The sequence below is a fragment of the Mytilus galloprovincialis genome, chromosome 3, assembly GCF_965363235.1.
Source record: "Mytilus galloprovincialis chromosome 3, xbMytGall1.hap1.1, whole genome shotgun sequence".
In the NCBI taxonomy this organism is placed as follows: domain Eukaryota; kingdom Metazoa; phylum Mollusca; class Bivalvia; order Mytilida; family Mytilidae; genus Mytilus; species Mytilus galloprovincialis.
In genome coordinates, this window is record NC_134840.1 from 80,525,391 (window position 1) to 80,531,390 (window position 6,000).

A 6,000-nucleotide genomic window follows, 5' to 3' on the forward strand; every position below is an offset into this window, starting at 1 on the left:
AGTTCTTAAATTGCTTATGTATGAAAGAACGATCACATTTTTGCCTTAACATATATTTGAAGGATACTTTGGTATGAGAAGTTCTTGAAAAGAAATTTTTTAAAACAAGTAATTTGTTCAAATTATTATAGTTAAAATTCACTCTGATTATGTAGAATGGTAGGTAAAGGGTAATTTGCATCTTGTAATGAATGCATGCAAAGAACTAGAAAATAGCAAGTACTAGTATACCCTTAATTGGCATATACAATAAGAATACAATGGGATATGGAGGGTTAATTTTCATAGGATATGTTGGGAAGATATCTTGATACCTTAAATGTTTCTGCCAAGTTACTTCACCAATCTCAAGATTTTATCGTATATTTAACATATCTTTTGAATCACTTGGTGCATCTGAAATGTGAACCCAACATTGCAATGTGATATATAATTAATAGATAATTGATTGTAATAAAAGATATGATTGAGCATTCAAATATTATCAGACAATAACCGATTTGTAAACTAAGAAAATAAGTTCCAACTCCCTCTTGCAAAGTTGACCTTTAATGGATCGGGCTATTTTTTAAAGTCCCTTTTGGATGTCTAACAATTTTACATCCCTGACATTACAAATTAAGGATTGACCGTTCCTAATGGAAGTATTTCTGGAAATGTGCTATTATTATTTTAAGATTATAACTATGACGTGAAACGTACGAACAATAGGAAGGAAGTACATACGATACATTGTATATGGATATTAATTGGATACATCCTTATCCTTTGGCCATTTGTGAATATTTGCCCTATTGTCAATCATACAAAACTCGAGCGTAGTATTGCAGAAATTTTGGTTTTTTTGGTTATGTAGACTTTTGTCTCTCTTTGCATTTAAATATTTTGTTATTTTCTTTAACAAACTAATGAATACGATGGAATGTTGTCAGTGTAACAGTAATTGTTATATTTTTAGAGTAAGATTAAGACTATTTTAATCTTGAATTAAGGAATTAGAGAAATAAACCTGCTTCATTTTATCGTAAATGTTCAAGACAGTTTATGCAATAAAATAAAATAAATTTATTCGAATGATAATAGTGATAACAGATTAAGTATTCTCATAAATAATATAACTTTTATCAATAAATATTTACTTTAAAATACGTGCTAGTTGTCATACAGTAAAAGAAAGAATAAAACATTTTCTAAGAAGTATCTTGACTTAGTGGGTGTTCGGATATCATTTATTTACTAAAGTTTTCTCCAACATAATCCATCTGGAGGAAATGATGATAGTTAGGCAATTGAAATATTTTTTAGTTTCTTAACCACTAGATACATAGATCGTCCTGCCTCATGATCATACTGTACCGTCACTTAAATGGTGAACGGGGCTAAAAGCCTATGTATTGCCTCCTCTTTCGATCAAAAAGTTTAATAATTGTCCGAGGATCTGAAACTTTTTTTTTTATGGTATTCAACCTTGATTTGACGTTGTATTACTTATCTTTATAAGACACTTGTGTCTTCATATATACTTAATTTGATTTAAGAAACTTCATATTTAACTTCATAGCTTTATATGATTAAAGGTCCAAAACCTATACTATTGAAAATTGTGGGAAAAGATTATCTAATCACCCTACTATGCGTTCTCTTTATTTGATGTGTTGGAAAATTTAACAAAAGCTTTAAGATGTTTTTTTATTGCCTTACTCTTGGTGCATTATGCCATTAGTGTAAATGTATATTTAAAATACAGTAAATGTCGACAATCAAAATAAAAAAATAGAAATAAAGTAGATATAGTATTAATTTAGTAAGGTTGATAAAGTAAGACTTGAAGTTTTATTGCCAATTAAAATCCTAATGAGGTATCAGTTATCGTAATCTAAGTTGATGTGGGTATGATTGAGAGTGTGATGTATTGCTACTATTAACTTGTCAGAACTAAATATATGTCATTTTATAATATGCTTTCTACTGTGATGATGGCTTAATTGATTGCAATGTGATTTTACTGCTAGTTTCCTCCCATTTCGACAAATTACTGCGTCGATCGTTGAATGATATCTTGCAGGAGAAAGAAAACAGTTTACAAGTGTTAATTTTCAATGAGTGTTAAGTAAAGTTTTAATTTAATTTCGTTTATGAGACCACACATACACTTGATCTCTGTAGTTTTATCAATATCATTTTCAACGGATTAATTATTTTGGTAATTGTATAGATGAAAGACAAAGGGATCACATAATTCTTACAATATAGAATTCCAAGGAATTATATTGTTAAACAACAGCAAATATTAAAATATATGATATTAAAAGAGTTCATTTTCAAATACCTAATGGACAATGAAATACATATTTATACATTTTTAGGGTGTCCGCCACTTTCTAATGCTTTCGAAGTGAGCTTTTTTAATAAATGATGTATTAAAAAGAGTTAAATAACAAAAATACCGAACTCCAGGAAAAGTCTTAACGGAAAGTCCCTAGCGAATGGCAAAATCAAAACAGTTAACACATTAAACTATTAAACGAAGAACAAGTGTTATCCATACTGACCCATACTGTTTATTTGGTTTCTTTGGTAGTCTAACGATTTAGCTTGTACTAGCGGTTTTAGAACTTTAAAATACGAGAAAGTCGTCTGATCATCAAAACAATAGTCTAAGGACTTGTACCTTTTTCAAAAATTGAACCTGATATGGCATGGCTGGTGCTGTATGTATAATTAATAAGAGACGCCCACCCTGTGGATGTCTCTCTGCGTTTGAATATAATGCCACTCATTCTCTAAATGGTTTGTATATTCCAAATGAATTTATGAGTTAGACCATGGATAAATTACAGTCGCCTCATATACCAATTTTTATTTGGAGAAATTCTTTTCACTATGTTAAAACCTTTTATGGTTCTAACTGTTTCAAACGTTAGTTTAGTATATTTGCGTCATTGTCATGAAACTGGAGATTTAAGTTCTCTTAGTAAGTTGTTTTTGTTTCATTCTCGAAAACTTCAGTAAGAAAAGATTTATATTATAAAATTACAAACTTTTTGCTTTACGTTTGATACAATGGAGTGGTTCTGAAGTAGATACAATTGGCTTGTTGATATAGATATACCATAGTAAAAGAAGAAGATAATTAAAGTAATACGATATTTATATACAAACCAAATGGTGTTTATAATAAAATTTAAATGTTTATAAAGCTGAAAATGACTTATAGTATATATCATTGTCATTTCAAACAGATAAAGTGTGAATGATCTTCAGCACTGTATAGTCTTATAAATACATCTTTCTTCAATGCAGGTGTTGTTAAGTCTCTGTTCCCATTTAAATTGTCTGGCATTTGAATTTAATTTCTATCTAGTAGTCACTCCCTTTGAATCTGTACTTTAATTTCTTCCATCATTCAACACCAGAAAAGGGAAAGAACCAGAAGAAATAAAAGTGAATGAGTTTATATATAAATGCCAATTATTTATCGTTTAAACAATTTTGGTGCATTTTTTTCACATTTTGCAAATAAATCTATAGTGTTTCGTAAATTGGAAAACATACATATTTTCAGTTTAAGATTTTATCTTGAATTGTGGTTGTAAATTTTATCAGACATGCATTCTTTGGTTCATCAGAATACATATTTTTTTCACTGCTTTTGGGATATCCAACACAAATTTATTAGGTATTCAAATGATGTGACAAAATTGTGTAATAAATATATTAATTGTAATGTAAAATCATGAATTATAAGGTTATGGATAAATATTTTACAAAAGTCGTGCCAAATTGACTACAGTACTACTGACAAGACCAGGATGTTAATGTAATAAGAATTTTAAACTCTCAAAAAAATATATTTAAAGACCGTAAAAAAATGTTTTGGGTAAAGCTGATTTCTTTCTTACAAATAATTTATTGATTGGAAGTCGTATTTAGAAATTCAAATATTCAAATGGACATGTTCGTAAGTGTAAGGGTACTTTGAAGAATCCCGTTTTCTTATCTTTTGATGGACAGTGGTCCTTCCTGATTCTGTTTTCTGGAAGATAAACGACCACTTTGATAATACCTGAAAAAAAATCCATGCAAACATCTGGAGTCTATATCACAAATTGAATCCATATTAAGCCTGCATTATCATGCCCATATAGTAATGCAAATCAGAAGTTCACAAAGACATTTAAATCTGAGAGCCAAGATATCTTTTTGAAGACTTCCTTTCATGATCTTTGATGTTCCTAAGTTGAAGTCGTATCGTTTATGGATTTGAAAACGATATTTCTTCTACAAACCAATGTAATACGTATTAGAAAATTAAAGACTCTGCTAGTATGATTCTTTTTTATTGAAAGGAAATACAATGGCAGGAGTACGGATTGTGCAATGATAATCATTGACAATACTCCTTAGGGCCTCTGGTTTCTATTGTAGTCTTACGTTTTTAATTGAATATCAATTGACATAATCCATGTGATCGTCTGGTTCCTATTTTGTGAACTTTTAGATTCAAACTAATTTTGAATATTGCTGATTTTGTTTATGTCTGGCTTATGTTAAACTGACATGGAACCTCGTTAAGGAGAAACATCATTAGTTCTTTGATTATGTATTACCAAATTAACTGTAATGATATTCCAAACACTATCTAATTTTGTTTTTCTATTTCTCCGTGTTTATACCATAATGATTCTCCACACTTCCTCTCTGTATAATTATACCATGTCAGTATTGGTTAGAGTTGTAGAGCATATAAATTTACGACATTGTATCTAGTACTTTACTCTGCATATAATAACTGTTCATTCGATTATTTATTTGACTCTTTGAGTTCTGTAAATGGATTTGAAGTAGTTGCTCGAGTTCAAAAAGTTTAAGAAGTCCAAGTTACTGTGTTAATGATTGAAATGGCAGGTAGCAGTGGTCTCGAGATATACATGACCAAATATGTCAGTCAAGGTTTGGTTTGGTCAAAACTATTGCCAACTGTCAGACCGACTTCCCAACACATCGTTTCAATTTTTGTTTTCATTTGATCTTTATATCTGTCAAGCAATTTATATTTTGATCGATAGCAATTTGTCTTGATCTGATATTAACTCCCAACTTTCTCAAGAGGACTACAAGCAAGCAGACCACTTCATGTCAGTGTATGATTAGTACAGTCTAACAAACACAATCGGTGCTTTACTGAACAAACCCCTTATCAAAAATTGTTTAGGGCCAAATGTGTGGAATACAAAAACATGCAATTGTAACTGTTTTATTTAAAAGTTCATATGAAAATTGATTGAACAGATGAATTTATATCTCTTATTTAATTTTCAGGTTATTGATGGTATGAATGGAATGAAATGGGAAAATGGCATTTAATGAAAGAAAAAGAAGGAACAAGAAAGAAAGACTATTTTGAAGATTAGGAAATATTCTTTGTTCAGGATGCCATTTCATCAACTTTAAATGTTTTACAATTGTGTACAGATTGCGATTTTAATGGATTTTACTTGTAACTTTTGATCATTGCTGCATTTTAAATGCCTTCATGCATAATGTTATATTTCAGATCACTGTTGTAAATTTGTAAGGAAATATGCGTATGTTAGATAATAAAATAACATATCCCTTCACTCGCTCACTTCACACAGTCAAGTCCATGAAGGTTTTTAGATGTATTTGAATATTGTGAGTAAATAAAATGTCATATTCATGTGTATCATCTGTTACCTTTTACATTTCAACCATTCAAGGAATTGAAGCATAATCATATCATATGTACGTGGCAACTGTTCTAATCTTTGATACATTTTCCCAAAATCTTTTGAAACATTGTCTAATAGTTTTCTTTATTTTTTTTTACGATTTTAATACAGATAGCAAAATGGTAATTACATTTTTTATTTTCATACAATGTTCATTAACTTTCTTCAATTATTTCAAAAATCGGAAATATTTGTCAACCTCTGTCATCTGAATTTACTTACTAGTAATTACACAACCTTAGTTACT

General features: G+C 29.5%; 1 protein-coding gene across 1 annotated transcript in view; it reads left to right on the top strand.

The window, feature by feature from the left end:
* Positions 1-5,705, top strand: part of LOC143069078 (uncharacterized) — a 52,297-nt gene extending 46,592 nt beyond the window's left edge. The window contains exon 21 of the mRNA XM_076243527.1: positions 5,323-5,705. The gene's annotated coding sequence lies outside the window, so the exon portion shown is untranslated. The remainder of the gene's footprint in view (positions 1-5,322) is intronic.
* Positions 5,706-6,000: the final 295 nt, after the last annotated feature.